Source organism: Ceratotherium simum, chromosome 11 (assembly GCF_057802395.1).
Source record: "Ceratotherium simum simum isolate JZ-2026a chromosome 11, ASM5780239v1, whole genome shotgun sequence".
Classification (NCBI taxonomy): Eukaryota; Metazoa; Chordata; class Mammalia; order Perissodactyla; family Rhinocerotidae; genus Ceratotherium; species Ceratotherium simum.
Window position 1 is genome coordinate 68957921 of NC_141910.1, and position 19338 is coordinate 68977258.

Genomic DNA, 19338 nt, shown 5'->3' on the forward strand with positions numbered 1-19338 from the left:
GGCGCGCCCGGGATCCGAACCCGGGCCGCCAGCATCAGAGCGCACGCACTTAACCGCTAAGCCACGGAGGAGCATACATTTTTAAATTTTACTTTTATCAGAGCAATAAAGGCACACGGTTTATAATTTTCCCAAAGGTCTTAAAAGGTTCATAATCAAAGAGAACAATCTCTTGCTTATCTTCCCTCCATTGCCTGCTTCCCAGAAGCAATGACTGCACTCCTTCAGCTATTTCTTCTGGAGTATACTTCCATATTTTAAAATAATTTGCAAATCAGTGTTCTTTAATCCGGAAATTTTAGACACAACATATTGATGTCCAATCGCAGTAGATAAGGATTTAGCTCTATGATCGTGCCTCCCATCCCATCATCTTCCTAATATAGTTTTTTTGTATAACAGCTTTATTGAGATAGAATTCACATGCCATACAATTCACCCTTTTGAAGTGTACGATTCAAGACTTTTTTGTGTATTCACAGAGTTGTACAACCATCACTACTATGTAGTTTTAGAACATTTTCATCACCCCAAAAGAAACTTTGTACCCATTGGTAGTCCCTCTCCATTCTTTCCTCCCCTCAGCCTAGCCAAGCACTAATCTATTTTCAGTCTCTATGAATTTGCCTATTCTGAACATGTCATATAAATAGAATCATACAATATGTGGCACTTTGTGTCTGGCTTCTTTCATTTATCATGATGTTTTCAAGGTTCGTCCACGTTGTAGCATGTGTCAGTACTTCACTCTTTTTAATAACTGAATTAATATTCTACTGTATGAATAAACTACATTTTCTTTATCTATTCATCAGTTGATAGGCTTCTCGGTTGTTTCCACTTTTTTGGCTGTTATGAATAATTATGAACATTTGTGTACCCGTTTTCGTGTGCACATATGTTTTCAATTCTCTGGAGTATATACCTAGGAGTGAAATTGTGTAACATAGTGAAACTCTGTGCTGAACTTTCTGAGGAATTGCCAAACTGTTTTCCAAAGTGGCTGCATCATTTTACGTTCCCACTAGCAAAGTATGAAGGTTCCAATTTCTCCACATCCTTGCCAATACTTGTCTTTTATATTTTAGAAATGCTAGTGGGTGTGAAGTAATATCTTATTGTGGTTTTGATTTGCATTTCATTAATGGCTAATGATGTTGAGCATCTTTTCACGTGCTTTTGGCCGTTTATTTATCTTTGGAGAAATGTCTATTCAAATTCTTTGCCCATTTCTAAATTGAGTTACTTGTTTTTTTATTGTTATAAGTTGTAAGAGTTCTTTTTATATTCTGGATACAAGTCCCTTATCAGATACAATATCTGCAAATATTTTCTCCCATTCTGTGAATGTTTTTTCACTTTCTCGATGGTGTCCTTTGAAGCACAAGAGTTATTAATTTTGATGTAGCCCAATTTACCTATTTTTTCTTTTGTCCCTTGTGCTTTTGGTGTCATATCTAAGAAATCATTGTTTAATCCAAAATCAAAAAGATTTATTTTTATATTTTCTTATAAGAGTTTTATAGTTTTAGCCCTTACATTTAGGTCTATGAGCCATTTTTACTTAATTTTTTGTATATTATGTGAGGTAGGGATCCAATTTCATTCTTTTGCATGTATATACTCCTTTGTCCCAGGACCGTTTGTTGAAAACCTCATATAGTTTTACAAGTTTTGGTTACGTCACTATTCAGTATTTACACTATTGTGTATATGTAAATATACTCTCTGCTGAGCCAAGAGATATTCTGTTATTGTTTCCTTTCTTGTAAAAAGTCTGCTTTTCCCAGAATTAGCAGTAGCCTCATTTTTATTGTTGCTGTTTCTTTAATTTCTTTGAACGCATGCCTACATCTTTCCATACCCTCCAATAGCCTCTGTTTCCACAGCGCCAAACCTATCAGCTAATCTATCAATTCCTCTTTTTTTCTGGAGACATCCTTTTGGTGTGTTTGTCCCCCTACACTTCTTGCTCCCCACAAATAACTCCTGCCCGAACCTCCACAGCACTCTGCGTGCTTACACTCATCATCTCCTCACTGCAGTTTTTCTGGGAGCTGCTCCTTGAGCCTCAGTCCTCTTGCTCCTGCCTAGGCTGGCCTGGACTTCCCTTCAGCGAGTCCTGGGAATCACCATGACCTCTTTCTCCTGTTAGTTCTCTCATTTCCTGGATCCCACTTCTCCTCTATTTTAATTTATTCCTTTATTTTGGTGGAATATAGACTCCAGTAGTTTCCTGAGAAAATGCATGGGAGATAAATTATTTTTTATCTATGTGACTAAAAATGTCTTTCTCTCTACCCTTATATATATAGTTTGGTTAGGATTAGAATTCAAGTATAGAAATTATTTTCACTCAGCACTGTTGAAGGCATCCCTCCACAGTCTTCTGGCATTCAGTGTGGCTTTTAAGAAGTTTATGTTATTGTGATAGGGCATCCGAATCCTTAGCATCTGCCTCATTTTGTCTCTCCAAAAGTTTTCATGATCATTTTTTTTATACTTGATATTCTGAACTTTCATTACAATATGTCTTGCTCTTGGTCTTCTCATCATGCGTTGTGCTGGATACCAAGTGAGTCCTTGTCTTCTGGGGACTCGTGTTTCAGTTTGAGGAAATGTCCTTATACTGCTTCTCTGATCATTTCTCCCTCACTCTTTTCTCTGTAGAATTCCTATTACTCAGATGCTGGACTTCCTGGATGATCTTTTAAAGTTTTACGTGTCTCTCTTCTTTTCCATCTCTGTCTCCTTATTTTACTTCAGAGGGATTTCTTCAACTTTATCTTTCAATCCTTTCACTGACGTAAAAATTTTTTTGGCCATCTAATTTTTTTTTTTTTTTTGCAAGGAAGATTAGCCCAGAGCTAACGTTCGCTGCCAATCCTCCTCTTTTTGCTGAGGAAGATTGGCCCTGGGCTGACATCTGTGCCCATTTTCCTCCACTTTATATGTAGGATGCCCGCCACAGCATGGCTTGACAGTGCATAGGTCCGCACCTGGGATTTGAATCTGCGAACCCCGGGCCGCTGAAGCAGGACGTGTGCACTGAACCACTAGGCCACTGGGCTGGTCCCTTGGCTATCTATTTTTAATTTCCAAGAGATGAGGTCTTTCTTGTTCTCTTATGATACCTTTTAAAAATAAATACATTTCTGTTCTTGTTTTGTGGATACAATATCTTTTCTCATCTCTCTCAGGATATTAACGTTAACTTATATTTACATTGACTCATTTCCTCTGAATTCTTTTTTTCTCTTCATTAGTTTTCACCTGTTTGTTGACGCCGTTCCTCAAATACCTAGCAATCCTTAAATCTCATATTTAAGAGTGGGACACAAAAAAGCTGATTGGAAGTTGTGCCTGTGTGTATGTGGTATACGTGTGTATGTTGTGTATGTGTGGTGTGTGGCATGTGTGAGTGTGTCTGTGTGCTAGGGTGAGGGAGGATGGGCAATGGGAGTTGTGGACCGTTGGGCCTCACCATAGTGTGATCAGGTGGCAAACCAGTTTTTTTGGGGCGAGAGCAGAATTTAGGTTTGGGGTTTCAGATGTCTCTTGACTTTATCAAAAATGAAATTTGTGTTTCTAATTTTTCTTTTCCTTTTCCTTTTTTGTTTTTGGATGATTTTCAAGAGGAGAAGGAGGTGGGAACATCTTTCAGCCATCTTAAAACAGCAAGTCCTTTGTTGAACTTTTTTTTACTGTCTCCCAAAGTAAGAAGATCGGCAGAAGAGAACGGAGGCCCGTGGGAGAAAGTCAGCACACGAGAAGCTGCAGATTTTTTTTGGTATTTATTTTCAAGACTGTGTTATCGTAAGTGACAGTCACACAACCAGTACAATGAGTAAATACAGGATTTCTTCTTCCCGAGAGAGCAGTCCAGCACATTTCACGAACCTTTCTTGAATCAGAAATCGCTCTTTACTGCAGGTGAAATGCCACCGGATTTTCAGTTATCTTGGAAAGAGTTCCACATCATAGCAAAAAGAGACATATCTTTCTGGGTCTTTTCAATCTCAAACAAACTCCTAAACCCGATGAGACCTGAAACATAGGGTGAAGAAGTTCTTGGAAAGTCAGGTAGTATGTATTGACAGGAAAACCTCAAAAGCTAGTGTTTAAAATTACTGTCCCAAGGAATCAATAAAACTTGGCAAATAAATTGGCAAGGAGAAGGAGGCTGTGTAATTCAACAAAGAGGATTTAGATGAACAGATTTGTTTTATTGCATTCTGGCATGCAGAATCAATTTGAATGCCAGCTTTCTATATAGGTTTTAAAATTATTTTGCTTGGCATAATAGTTTTTCTCAAAGCATTCTGAGAAGTAGCATAATGTATCTCCATATATTGTCAACTTAAAACCATGGATTAAATGTATTCAATTATTTATTTGAACTATTGGTTAGCCCTATATATTCATTTCATATTTAATATCTGCATGCTTCATTGAGATAATCTCATGTACTCAGTAAATCTGTGGTTCCCCTCCTATTTACAGAGATTTAGTACTGGCTAAGAAATGTTTTAGAGCTTCAGACTCATACAAGTAACAGTGACTTTTGCAGCTTTGTTCCAAACAACCAGAGCAGATCCCTGCTATCTTTTCCTAAGTTGTTCAAGGTGTCTCTAGAGATCCCACGCCTTTATGGGGAGAGTGTCCAAAGGCAATATTATACTTTGAAAAACAAAATTACATAGTCTAAAAACTTACATAGTAAAACTACTAAAACACACTAAAAACAAAAATTACGTAGTCTAAATTTTATATAGGAGGGCCGTTAAGATAACTTGAGCCATAAGATAAACACTTCACATATTATGCAGCCAGAGTTCTGAGATATGTTGAGACATATTTGGCAGAAGCTACACAATTTGGATTTGAAAGCAGATTAGAATTACTTCCATAACATAGTAGGCCCAGGGAAAAATGGTGTCTCCAAAAAGCTTGGAATAAAAAAGATTGTTTAACCAACTGTTTCAGTTGCACTCTTAAGAATATATCAAATGCCTTTCGGTGACATTTTTCTTTTTTATGACTTTCTGTATTTCCACATATTCTATAATGTCTATGTATTTCTTTAACAGTTGCGTCAAGATTAATGAATTCTACTTTGAAAACTTTACAATCAAAAAGATATAAATGAATTTATGGGAATTTACAACAGTAAATATTTTTGATACACTCACAGATAGTAAAACAAATTATTACCATCTAGTGTAATAAGAGCAAGAAGTTCTTCTGACATTTAACCTAGATCATTCCACCCTCAATTATGTGATGATCTCCTAAATATAAACATTAGAACTTTTATCTCTCCAGACACTTACAAGAGAGAAAACTAAGCATACTCTCTAAAAGATACACTGAAATTCTGCCCCTACTGTCAAGAATGTTTCCCTTTCAACCATAATCTCTTATAATTCATATTTTGAGGGTCAAATTCTGAACCGTATCTTGGAATTTCCCCCAGCTCTTTTCTTGTGCAATTCCAAATTGGCAGGAAAGACTTTTCTTGTTAACTGCCAAGTAATTATTTCATCATGAGGCTCATGAGAGAAAGAATCTCTATTATCTTTACTTGTGAGGAAGCACCTTCCAAAAGGATTTTAACTCATTACACGAGGGAGGGAAAAAGCCACAGATGCACGTGACTTGAATTTGGCAGGAGCACAAACGCACTTGAGATATTAGATTTTCCGGTTGTGTTGCCTAGCAGAATGAGATTTGCCCAATTTGGAAAGGCTTGTGTGTTTTTGGTATATAACATAAAATAGTATTCTGTTCACAGGATTAACAAAGGTGAGGGAAGTCCTATGTTGTGGTCGGAAGAATAGCTTGTGAAATACTTAGGTCTTGGACCAACTCTGCTACAGATTGTGTATGCCATCTTGGATAAAGTCCCTAAATGAGAGCCCCATGCCTTAGTTCTCTTTAACATGAGTATATCAAAGCCTGCTACTCTGATGCCTCTTCTCAGGTATCATGAGAAAAGAGCACTGGACTAGGAGGCAGACACAGGCTCCAGTCTCATCTTTGTCACTTGCTGTGCAGCAAGACATTTGAACTTCTTTGAATTTCAGTTCCTCATCTATCAAACGGGGATCCTAACCCCTGGCTACTCAACAAGTTTCATAATCATGAGACGACATGTGAAAAAGTATTCTACAAATTATAAAATGTTATAAACACGTAAGATATTATTATTAGTGCCTATAACACCACACCTATAAACATAATGCATGCAAAGGAATTTTCAGTTGTGTAAAAAGGTACAAGTACCATTATTGGGCCCTTTACTGGTTATGCTATCAAGATTCCAGAGAGTTTTTTTTTCTATTCTATGTGTTCCACCCAAAGTATTAAACTCTGTAAAACGTGTCCGCCTGGGGACTTGTGCATGCTGGTTTCCTCATCGAGGAGACCCATGTGGTAGGGTGGAAAGAGCACCTGACTTGAGATCAGACCTCAAGAGGTGCCTGAGTTAGGTTGCTAACTACTTGTATGACTTTCTGAATGTTGCTGGGCCTTGACTTCTTTGCCTCCAACCTGAGGGGTTGAACTAGATAACCTCTAAAGTCCTATCTGGTTATAAACTTTTATTTTTTTATATTTATTTAAAATACCAATTGCTTTTGAGGGTTCACTAGAGTGATTCAGAGTCTCTGTGTCACATATTAACATGAGGGGCTATGCGTGCAATTGCACAGGAAGCTCTGAGGTACTTAACTGCAGGATTAGGGAGAGGTATTTTGTTTGACTGCCCTGAGTTGACCCTGCTAGGTGCCCACCCAGTAGGATAGTCAACAACCTAGGAGCCATCATGAAGTGAATAAACACCAGGGTCTTGCCTGCAGCCTAGTGAGGTGTGCTTTGCTGCCATGGTGCTCCTGGGGGCAGCCAAAGTATAAACCTACACCACGGGACCTGAGTCCATTGCTTTAAAATTACCTCCTACCTTAGAGGAGAGTTCTAAGACCTAAATTCCCAGGGATTAATGAATACACCAAACATTTCTGAAAATTAGATTTTGTTTTGAACCTGTTCGTAAACCAAAGGCATTCAACATGAAAAAAACACAGGCTTTTGAGTCAGATGGACATTGATATGAATCCCAGGTTGAGTTTATTACTAACGGGAGACCTTAGGTAAACTGATCTCTCTGAGCCTTAGTTTCTTCATCTCTAAAATAGGATAATAGCTACTTTGCATTAAAATATCCAGTGCGTATTAAGGACTCAATAAATGGTCATTGTCATTAATTGATGAAAACATATTTCTAAAATGTTGTGATTAACTGCACAATTTAGATAAGAATGAGTCTGAAGGGTTACAGAATGAAAGCCAGCTGTTTGAAAAAACTTTTTCTGGGTTTTCTTTCTTTCTTTTTGTTTTTGCTGAGGAAGATTTGCCCTGAGGTAACATCTGTGCCAATCTTCCTCTATTTTGTATGTGGGTTGCTGCCACAGCATGGCTGATAAGTGGTGTAGGTCCACACTCAGGATCCAAACCCGTGAACCCAGGCCGCCAAAGTGGAGCACACCAAACTTAACCACTACACCATGAGGCCAGCCCCATGAAAAAGGTTTTTCCGTTTTAAAGGTTTAAACTGCAAACTGATAGAGCCTGCACAGAACTTGCTCCCCATTACTTGGATTTTATTATTCTTTATTAGATGATATGTTAAAAGAATAAAGAGATTTTTCTGTTTTGCACATTATTTGATGTGTAAAATTTTTGTATATTTTAGGGCTTTTTGCTTTTGTTTTCCAATTTCATTTTCTTTAAACCTAACTCTCCATCAAGCTGTCTGAAAATCTAAATTATAACAGAGCTGAGGCAGATCCAGTGGTGTGCTGGAGTTGGCTCACACCAGTTCCTGAGAGCTGTGTTTGCATGTGTTCCTAACTCTACATTCAGTGACATCTTGTTGACATCTGAAATTGGCCATAGTGGGAGTATTTACACCATGGAAATTGGTAAACACTACAAGTCAGGTCTCTTTAGTTTTTCCAGAGCCAATTGTTAAACAGTTACAAGCACATCACTGGATTTTCATGTTTGGCTTTATTATTTAAAATGTATCTTTCCAAATTGTTATTTTCAGTTTCTCCTTGAAATGCAAGCTTTATAAGAGCAGGGACTTTGTTTTATTTACTGATGAATCCCAAGTGTCTAAAACAATAAACATTCCAGTCAACACTGGAAATAAGCAACTGTCCTTTACTAGCACTTCCCCGTCATATACTTCAAGTTACTACTATTTCAAAGCTCGTCAAATGTTCAAACTATCACTAAATTGAAGGCCAATTTTCTCTTTCTCAAGCAGGAAAGGCCTAAGAGTTTTAGGAAAGAAACTGATTATCAAACACCAACTTCTAATTTAATGCAGCACATCTGTAAAAAAACATAAGGGTCTAGATAAGTTATTCACAAAACAACCTCCAGATCATTAGAACAAGTTAATCTATTAAGTAGAGTTGTTTGGCATTATCTATCTGAACGCTAGCTAAATAGATGATTTTGACTTTGGTGTAATAGATAGTACGCTGTTCTTCTAGGGAGTAACTAAGACTATAAGTAGCTTCCAGAAACTAGTGCCGAAATACACTAAGTCCCTGCCGTCAACATGTAAAATGGTGCTTGCTTTCTTATTGTAGTTTAAGACTAGACTGATACACCTCTGATCAGACCCGGGCTAAGTTGATAAAGTGGAAATAGCAAAGAAGAAACATTTTTTAGAGATATTAATGATAAAAGAATTGACAAGAAGACGATAGACTGGAGAAATTGGAACGTGTTGTCAAAAAGTTGAGTTAGTATAAAATCTCTTGAAGAGTGTAAAAGTGGAGGATTGAGAGTTTCCTACCACTATTTGAAGGGGAAAAAGAGGAGCCTGGTTTTTGAAGCGTTAAGTGTCAGGTGTCAGAGAGGCACTCAAATGGAGATGTTGTGGAGGAAAGCTGGAATATGATAAAATAGGCACCGGGCATTCCCCATCGCTGTCTCCCCAGGTTTATTCTACTGGTGCTTTGACCAGTAGACCATCCCACCGGTTTAGAAGGAAGACAAAATACATCAAAGACGTTGCTTTTCCCAACTACCTCTTCTCAGGTACACCTTCTTTCTCACCATGCCCACCACGTCCCAGTTCAAATGGCTTGTTAAAATGGACCTTCAGAGTCTGAAAGAAGTTAGAGGGTACAACTCTAGAAAGTTGAACTACATTCCAGACGCTATGACAAAGAGCTAGGAGTTCAGTCTCTGAAGGTAAACTCTGAGTCCTAGCTCTACAATTTCCTAAAAGCATGACTATGGTCAAGGTACTTATTCTTGCTACATCTCAGTTTTCTTCTCTGTAAAATGGGTATAATAAAAATTCCCTCTACTGTTGCTGTGAAGATTAAACAAGATAGTTCGTGAAAAGCATTTAGCCTAGTTCCCAGCACATAGTAAGCATTCAGTTAATGGAAACAATTATATCACAAGAGTTTTGCTTGACCCACATTTAGCCCAGGGAATGCATCCTAGAAGTCGAAGCTGTAAGCAAATCAGCACCAGAAGGGGCTGGGAGCCGTACTGCATGTTCCTTGTGGAGACGAGTTCTGGCACGGTACGGTGGCAACTGCTCTTTAGTTCTCTTCAAACCCTTAGAAGTCACTGCATGCTCAGGCTATCGGTACTTCTGGCTACCATTCATGTACTTGGTCAATCCTCCCAGGCTACAGTGATTTTATGATACCCTTCAAGATGTTATAGGACTTCCACTCATCCTTAATTCCCTGCTGATCACTAATCTCCGTTTTCTCCACCATTTTTTATCTCCTTGGTGTAAAACTTGCTTTTTGACATTCAGCTTGAAATGCTCCCACGATGCTTTGGCAATGTCTGCAGCATCATTTGGACGGGGCGCCATTTATGGGCTAATCTGTCCACCAGAATATGGAATATCAGAATACAAAGAGACTGCAACAGAGTAAGAAACAAATACGCACCTTTCAAACCAAGGAAACCTCATGGACTGACAAAGTGCCATGGAGCTTATGCTAAGGATTTTTGGTTATAAATACGTTTGGGGATGAGCAAGACTGTGGCAAGTCAGTATGGTATGAGGAAGAATCAAAACAGAAGCCGCTCCTCAACCATGTGCTAAACCAGAGGGTTTCCCCAGAACATGACTCAATTTAGAAAAAGAACCCAAACTCAAGTAAGACTGAGAAACACTGCATAAATCTTAGAGATATTAGAATGTGAGAGACTCAGAGGAGTCCTGAAAATACAGAAATCCTTCTGATGTTAACTCACATTTTCTCAAATGATTGGACCAAAAAACACTTTTTTGTGCAATAATAGAAAGCTCCACCAAATACTCCCTTCCAGTCACACTCCATTTTGGTCAGACGGTTGTCCTTCTCCTGGACCTTAATCTTTATGATTATGATTCTTGTCATGAATACACATTATTTCCACCTCCAGCCCCAAATGAACTACTGTTTTAATCATTTTTTGTATTCTTGTTAGACTAAAATCCTTTCTCTTTGAGTCTCAGGTACATTCCAGTTGTCACCAATTTCACTAATCTGCTTAGCTATGACTTTATGGATTATATCTTGTACTGATAGCCCAGACATTTTATTTCTTAGAGAAGTGCTGTCCAGTGGAATTTTCTGTGATGATGGAAATCCTCTCTCTTTCTCTGCTCTGTCCAGTACTCTAGCCACTGGCCACATGTGGCTATTGAGCACTTTAAATGTGGCTAGTGCAACTGACTTTTTAGTAGAGCTGAATTTTTTATTTTATTTAATTTTAATTAATTTAAATTTAAGTAGCCACATGTGGATAATGGCTATTCTATTGGACAGTACAGTCTTAGTGGACCCTGTACATCTTAACCAGGAGAGAAATAAGAGGATAGAAGCCATGTAGATAAGATAAAGCCATAACAACCCCACTATGCACAAAACATTGATTACCAGATATCTCTTCAAAATACAACATGTTGAATATTTTTCTGATGGGCTATCTGTGCAGTTGTTGAGAACAAGAAAAACAGATAATTTTTGATATATTATGGGGGAAAAGTTCTATTAAAGTACAGTAGATGAAACCACTTAGTGGAAAGGCTAATATCAGAGACTAAAAGAAGATCTGGAAAGAAGCACTTTAAATAATGACGGAAAAATTGGAAATAACCTTCAGGGATATTCAATTTGGACCAACTCTGATATAAAATTGACTTTCAAATGTTGCCGCGTAAAAAACTAAATCTGAATAAAAAATTTATATAATTAAAGTATCTTCCTGTGTCCTGTGGTCCATCCCCAGGAGTGGAGAGGATAACCTTCCATTTGGTAAGAATACAACACAGGCTCCTCAGTGTTCACAAAAGGGCGCCTCATGCCTCGTAACTGGAGAGTTTGGATCACCCTTCAGTTTACAATACTGGTTATCCGCCCTTCAGCTACTTATTATAGACTCAAGTTATGGATTGTCCAAACAAAGTTCATGTCAAAAGTCCAGCAGAGACAACTGATATTTGGAAAGGCCTTGTTCCTAAGGTTCTCCAAGTTTTATCCCTGTATCAAATCAAATCTCTAGAAAGTGTGGACTCTACTTGTATCCCCTTGGCACCTTTGTCATAAAAGAAAACTTCACATTACGCCTCAACTATTATCACAAGGCCATATAAGAAATAGTCATAAGTACAACTTCTGTGCCTTCTTTGTGAAACTACTGAGAGGACACTATCTGGTATGCTATTTATGATATCTACTCAATGGAGAAGTTTCTCTCAGATACCAGAGCCAGCAAACTCTTGTTTCATGATGAACTGAAAGATATACAGGGTCCGCTAAGACTGTACTGTCCAATAGAATAGCCATTATCCACATGAGGCTACTTAAATTTAAATTAATTAAAATTAAATAAAATAAAAAATTCAGCTCTACTAAAAAGTCAGTTGCACTAGCCACATTTAAAGTGCTCAATAGCCACATGTGGCCAGTGGCTAGAGTACTGGACAGAGCAGAGAAAGAGAGAGGATTTCCATCATCACAGAAAATTCTACTGGACAGCACTGCTCTTTTCTAAGGCAATGAAAAATACGTTGTGTTTCCCTCTTCGTCTCCATCCTCAATAAACTCAGAGCTGGTTATGTGCTTATTTGCAGTAGATTTTCTCAGCCCAAAATTTCTATTATAATTTTTCCTTATCTTCCCTCACTAATATGTGGTCATTTTGTTTTTGTTGTTCCATTAATGATTTTATTACAGTCATAATTTCTGTGGTACTCCGAATCAAATCCATTTTGGAAGAGAAGATAAAGATTCTCTCTTTGACCAAACTCTACTCAGGCTCCTCTGAAATTTTCGATTATGCTGTGACTTTTCCACTTCTGTGTTTGTCTCTGCACTGTCCAGTCATAGCAAGAATCCTATTAGGTTGGTTTGGCCAGAATGCCTCCCTTACCCCTGACATTTCCTCTTAGTAATTTTCCATCCACTGACCCCCATCCCACTCCTTGGCTACAAATTCCCATTTGTCTGTGCTGTAATCAGAATTGAGCCCAGTTCTATGCTGAGGTCTCTTTTCCCCTATGCCAATAGTTCCTGGTTAAAATCTGTTTTTATTGCTTTAACTACTATCCAGCTCTGGGTTTTCTTTAAAAGAGGACAGAATACAAATATCAATCCTTGTATACAGGTTCATTTTTCCTTTCTTTGTTCCCTAAAAATATTGGGACACTTTCTTAGAGTTATGATTCTGAAACTTTGGGTTCAATAGCAAGAGTTCAGTCATTATTTGAGGCCTGGTCCTTGTACCTTCTCTTCCAAGGTGCTGCAAACAGCTGGCAGGTCTATCTCACATCGCAATGTCACGGTGGGTTACGCCTCTCCACTACCACGAAGTTTGTCAAGCATCATTCCATCATGACACCTCAATTCAAGAAACAGCACTGGAGCCCCTGTCATCAAAATGAGGACTTTGTAGCCCAGTTTTTCAAGACCTTCTATTTCTTTTGTATCCCTCCACAATATTGGCTAATCTTTTTCACACCAGTAGCCTTACTCAAGAGTGTTGTTCCAGGAAGTGTTCTTCCTTCTGAGCAAACTTCAGAAGAAAAAATTTCCATGTTGGCTGAAGGCATATTTTGCTAGATTGAGTGGAAGACAAATTTCAACTTCATGCTGCTTTATCTTAATATATGTTAACTATGGATATTTCAAAAGAATAACTTCTATATTAAGCAATAAAGCATTCCCCAAAACATGTTTAAATCTGAGGCAGTTCACAAATGAATCCAGATTTTCCTCCCCCCGAACATGTACCTGTATTTTAACATTCTTCTCATTTTGCTTATGACAATCAGAATTAAACATGAAATATCATCTGCCTTCCAGATGGTAAAAAGATAGAAAGTTCTCAACTAAAGAGTTTTTAAATTCTCATCGTTTCAAGAAGTCTAGATTTGCAAAACGAAGCAAAGGGTTAATTTGCTGGCTCTCACTGGACACTTTTCTCTGGTCCTGAAGGGCAATCTGGTTCATAAAGGTTGGGTAGAATGTTCATTTGGTTCAGTGCATACAAACCTTCTGGGATAGAGACAGGTATTTTTGTGCTCAGTTTTTAAACCTGGGCATTCCGTAGACAGGAGAAATCTGGCTCTTGCAACATTTGTTTGGTTTTTCTTTTAACTGTAAGCCATGATTTACATTTTCTCTTGTCTATGTGCATGTTAAATTACTGACTTGAGGGTACTGTTAGTTTCCTGATATGTATTGTAAGGATATTTATATTGCAAATCATATGCATACTGTATAAGTAAATAAAATGCATTATTCTGTTTATATTTCAAGAAATACAGGCTGTATAGCTATAGGCTTTGAATTAAAGTAACTGTCACTAGTGAAAAGTTCAGGCATCTAAAGATGGTAATAACAACGTAGTTCCTGTCATGCCAAAATCAGAATTAGCTAACAGATTTCTGATCAAGTACACTCAAGACTGTTTTCTTTTAATATCTCTAAAAGACCTAATTGACTTAAATGTCAAATACCATTTAAAAAAACCCATGAAGCTTGGTTAACTGACAGAGTTGTTTTTAACCTCTGTCTGAAGAGTAGTAGTACTGGTTTTACTACTCAGAACTTGCAGGACTGTTACTGCAGCCTCAGCAGCTAGTGCCCCAGCCAATAGGCAGCACCAAGGTCGGAGACATGAGTGGGCCATCTTGGAGCCTCTAGTCTTAATTGAGCCCAGCTGACGCTGTGTGGATCAGAGACAAACCCTTCCCATTGAGCCTTGCCCCAGTTGAAGATCCACAGAATGGTTGTTTTAAGTAACTATTTTTCTGGGGGGTAATTTTTTACATAACTATAGAAAACTGATACAAAGGGGGAAGGTGAAATCCTTTCTCTGTGTTCAGCATATTTCTTGTTTGAACCTAAAATGCTAATTTCCATTCTCTCTGCCTATCGAAATTCCACCCATCTTCATAAACTACCCACAGTACAAGAGATTGGTTATTTCTAGGTTATTTCTTCCCTCAGGGCTGGGGCAGAGTAGGTTCAAGATGTGCTTGGAACATATTGTTCCAGAAATTCTTTCATATGCCAGGAAGTAAGGAAGTGCTCAAAAATATTATAGGGAAGGGGCTCCCAATGGCCAAACCTGGGACAATTACCCACCAAAATAATTAAGTACAATAATGAATTATAAACCATTTAAAAATGGGAAATCAAATAAATAAACAAGAAGAAAGGAAGGAAGGAGGAAAGAAAAAGATCAATCAATCAATCAATCGATAGGCAAAAAGGAGGGAGGGCTCGCTCTTACACCAGAATGCTGAAGCCAAATGTTACATGTGGTGGGAATGCTGGAGTTGGAAAATCCCCATTTTGCAACCATCATGGTAAAGATTGACTCAGCAATCAGTGGCTGCTAAGTTTAAGGGAAATATTGATGAGCAGCAGGATATTTGCAAGGACTTAAGGTGTCACCTTCTAATAAAATTACTTATTAGTTGCAAGGGAGAAAAATAAACAATAATTATAGAGTAGAGAGATCAGACAATATCTTGACTAGGTGACCAAAATGAACATCACCTATGAAGGCCCATGATATCATATGCAAAGAATACAACATCGCCTATGCAGTATTATCCCAATCCAATCACAAAGGAAATATCAGATAAGCACAAAATGAGGAACATTATATTAAAGAAAAGAAAAGTTAGTGGGAGCTAGAACTATAGTCTTCAGAAGCGTCAATGTCATGAAAGACAAAGAAAGGCTGTGGAAATGTTCCAAATTGAACAAGGCTAAAAGAGACCTCATAACTCAATGCAATACCTGACCCTAGAGTGGATCCTGTAGTGGGAAAAATGCCCTAAGATTAAAAAATGCTGTTAGATCAACTGGCAAAATTGGAATATGGATTGTAGATTGGTAGATTAGATAAAAGCATCACGTGTCAATATAATTTATAAAGTTGATATCTGTATTGTGGTTATTTAAGAGAAAATCTCTAATATGAAAAAATATACACTGAAACATTTAGGGATAATGGGCCATAATGTATGTAACTTATCTTAAATGATTAAATGTAAATTACCTTAAATGATAAAAAAAAAGTGTATGTAAAATAAATGAATGAACGAAGAAAGAAAGAAGTAAATAGAAAGTGCAAATGACAAAGCAAATGGAGTAAAATGTTAACAATAGGTGAATCTGAATCTGGATAAAGCGTATACAAATGTTCCTTACACTATTTTTATATTTGTAATTATTTTAAGGCTGAAATTATTTGCAGATAAATAGTTAAGAAAAAGTTCTAATGTTCTGAGATACAGTCCATGAAACTATTTCTCAATCCTCAAACTTAAATGATCTCCCTTCTCTGAACACCTATACTACTTTAGTATTTTGTTTTTGTTTTTTTAATTATCACACGTAGCCTTGTATTGTTCTCAGTTGTTTCACGTTGCCTTGGGTGTGGAAGGCTGTACCTTGTACTCTCAATTGCATGTTAAGTCCTTGGTATGCTCGCTGTAACTCTCTCACGTCCCTGGTAGAACACTGGCACAGAGTAGGTTCTGGACAGTTCTGGACACTAAGATTTGGCTTGAAGTTTCTGCTCTGCCACTCAAGTGCTCTGCGGACTTGGGCAAATTAATATACATCTCTGTGCCTCAGTTTTCCCATTTGTTAAACTGGAGGGCTATCGGTGGCTTTTCCTGTTCTAAAACCAGTGGTTAAATATTTGGCTATGTCGAAGCAACTTTGTATTCTAGAAGTGGCATGTAAAAAAGTTAGGAATTAGAATATGAGTTTCTATATATTAAAAAAATGCTTGATAGCATATCAGGCTGCAGCTATTAAAAACAATTCAACCATTTTGGAAGTCCAAAAATATTAGAAGTGACATTTTGAGCAAATTTGTTGAACCATACATAGATCATTCTGTTTGTTTCATTTTGGCCACATTTTTTCTTTACCATGAATACTGTGATAATGATTGTGGACAGAGGCAACGAAAAAGCTGATTCCCCTGACCCCACACACTTGAGTTGTATTTTTCAGCAATTAAGTTGGTTTTATATCAATCTATCCACACTCTACCAAGTAGTTAATGAAACATACTGCAAGCTCCTTGGTTGACGTAATTAAGCATGCCCAAGGTCCTTGGCAGTTTGATGTTCATTTAATAATTCTTTATTTCTTACTTTATTATTGACGCTAATGATTTTGAGCAAAGGCTCATAGAGTTTCAGTCTTCTTTCTCCCTCCCTCTCAGGGCTAAAAATGGCTCAGTTTTCAGATTGAAGCTATAATGTCTCGTTCAAATAGATATTTTGTTACTGAAAGATTAAAATAATAGAGATAAAAGGAGTCTCTCTATTTTATTGATTGAAATAAGTTCTTTTTAATTTGATTTTTGCCTATTTCATATCTATTTAATCTACCATCATATTAGAATTTTAAAAATGTCTTTTGAAAAAATTTGACCCACTGATATAATAACAAAATATACTTTGTTTTATTTATATCTACAAATAAAATTTCAGCTAATAAAAAATTATGTTTAATTAACCATCGTGCTTCCCAATTGTCAAAGCTCCTATAATGTGCATGAGAATTAAGCGAAAGGTGATATGTGCACTGAGGTTAGACATATAGTAAAGGAGGTTTGCAGTGTTCATGGAAACACTGCTAGATATGTTTCTATTATCTCTTCAGTAAACAAATATTTTGTGAATAAATGAGCAATAACTAATACTTAATGAAATAATAATTTCATGCAGTTCATATGAATTTTTTAATATTCTCAAAAAACTCAATGAGCTGCTCAATTATATCAGTGAGTTGGTTTCATCTTGACTTTGTCATTTGCGGAAGTTTTAAAGGCAAAATAAGAGTTCCTAAAATTTCTAATACTGGGACCATTAATGCTAATTTTGCTTACCCATTTGTGTTGAATTAGATTTATTTAATTCTCCAGATGAGAACACATGTAGCAAATTAGAATAGTTATGACCTCAGAAGGAATATTCTTTTTCTGCATAATTCGGTGTCACCTTTGAGCCCTAGTTTGCCTCTACTGCATCACTGCGTTTGTGCTTTATATTGGTGAATTGACCTTGTATTGGGGAGAGTGGAAAACTCTCCACGATTGAACTTTTTGTTTTCACTGCTACCTTAACGTTGACGAGAATTTTATCTTGTGCCATAGCTCTCACAGATATCAAAATAACCATGGATGCAAATATTGTTCAGAATTTCTACCTTGTTAGCAGTAAAGAATAATGGCTCATTTGGCTCTATCTCTATTACTTTTCTAACTGTAACTATAAGTTTTGACTTTATGAATACGATATCTTCAGGAGGAAATGCTTGGTTTGTATATATAGAATCAAATATGTTACATAGACCATCAAATGAGAGCACTGCCCAAGGTCAAAGATGTATTTTACCTTCTACAGGAATACTATTGAAGGGGAGAAGTAATATTGGGTGAAATTCATGTCCATGTTATAACCCACTGCCCACATCTTCAGAAGCAGTATTGGTTTTTCTAAAACCAATGGATTTTCCATACGTTGGTGAGTTTATAACTCACTCTCCTCCTTTTAAATAAAGCATGTGTCTTCTCTAGAAATCCAGATGCACTTCAACCTGGAAGTCCAGGGGCTTATTATGAGATTATATACATTTTAAAATGAAGGTCAATTTTCTTCACTAAATTGTTTGCCTGACAAAATGTTTACACCCCAAATCTTGACAAATATCTTGGTTCAGAATAGGTTTATACTTTCATATCTCAATAGGAAGAAACTGGGCATTGGAAATACTACTATAAATTTGTCTAATTCATATAGTTAAGAATTATCTTTTTAAGAAAGCCTTGATGACATAAATATAACAGGGAAAAGTAAACAGTTCAAAACTTACATCTGAACATTGTTAATGTGCAATATGAAATATTTTAAATTATAAAGATGCATGTGTGCTTGTTTCTGTTTTTCTTTCCCAAATAAACTGTAATTCTTAACAAGTGTACAAATATTAATTTGGCGTTAGGTATTTGGACACTTCTGATGGGTGAATTCATATTCTTTGATATGGTGTTACGTCTTACGATATACAAATTTGGCTGATTTAATGAGCATTCAATTCAATTAGAACATGGTTCAGATTAATACTTTAATATGTGTAGATATTACTCAGTGATATTTCTTTTGTGTTCTTTATTACTCATGCTATTTTACTTTGAGTCAGATTCTCCTTGTAAGTATAGTGAAATCCACTATTTCAGCAAAACCTGCTCAACAGGCTATAAGAATTAAGTTTGGAAACATTTAACATTGAGTCAATGAAGATGCTATTATGAGTCTAGTGTTGATACTGTGAAAATTAGAAACATGAGGTGGATCTCATATTTCTTCATGTTCTCACTTATATTTCCTAAGTGGTTGATATATTTCCTAAGTGGTAATTATAAAACAATGGAACACAGTGAACTAGTTGAAAGGTGCATTGTCTTTACACACACATTTGGGTGTGTTTCGAGTGCTTGTTTTCTTTTGTTGTGCAAATTCTCTCATTTTGTTACTTTTATTCATTACAAGAATTTTCAAAGAGGGAAATGTATATAATTTTTATGAATGATTTAATGAAAAATATTTAAAGGAAAAAATCAGTAAATCAGGAGAAGTTGGAAGACAAAGTTGAGAAAGTCTTATATAAGAAAAGAGAAAAGAAAAAAGCTGGAAAATAGAGAAAACAATTAAATCAGAGGATTAATCCAGGAAGTCCAATATGTTACAAATAAGAATTC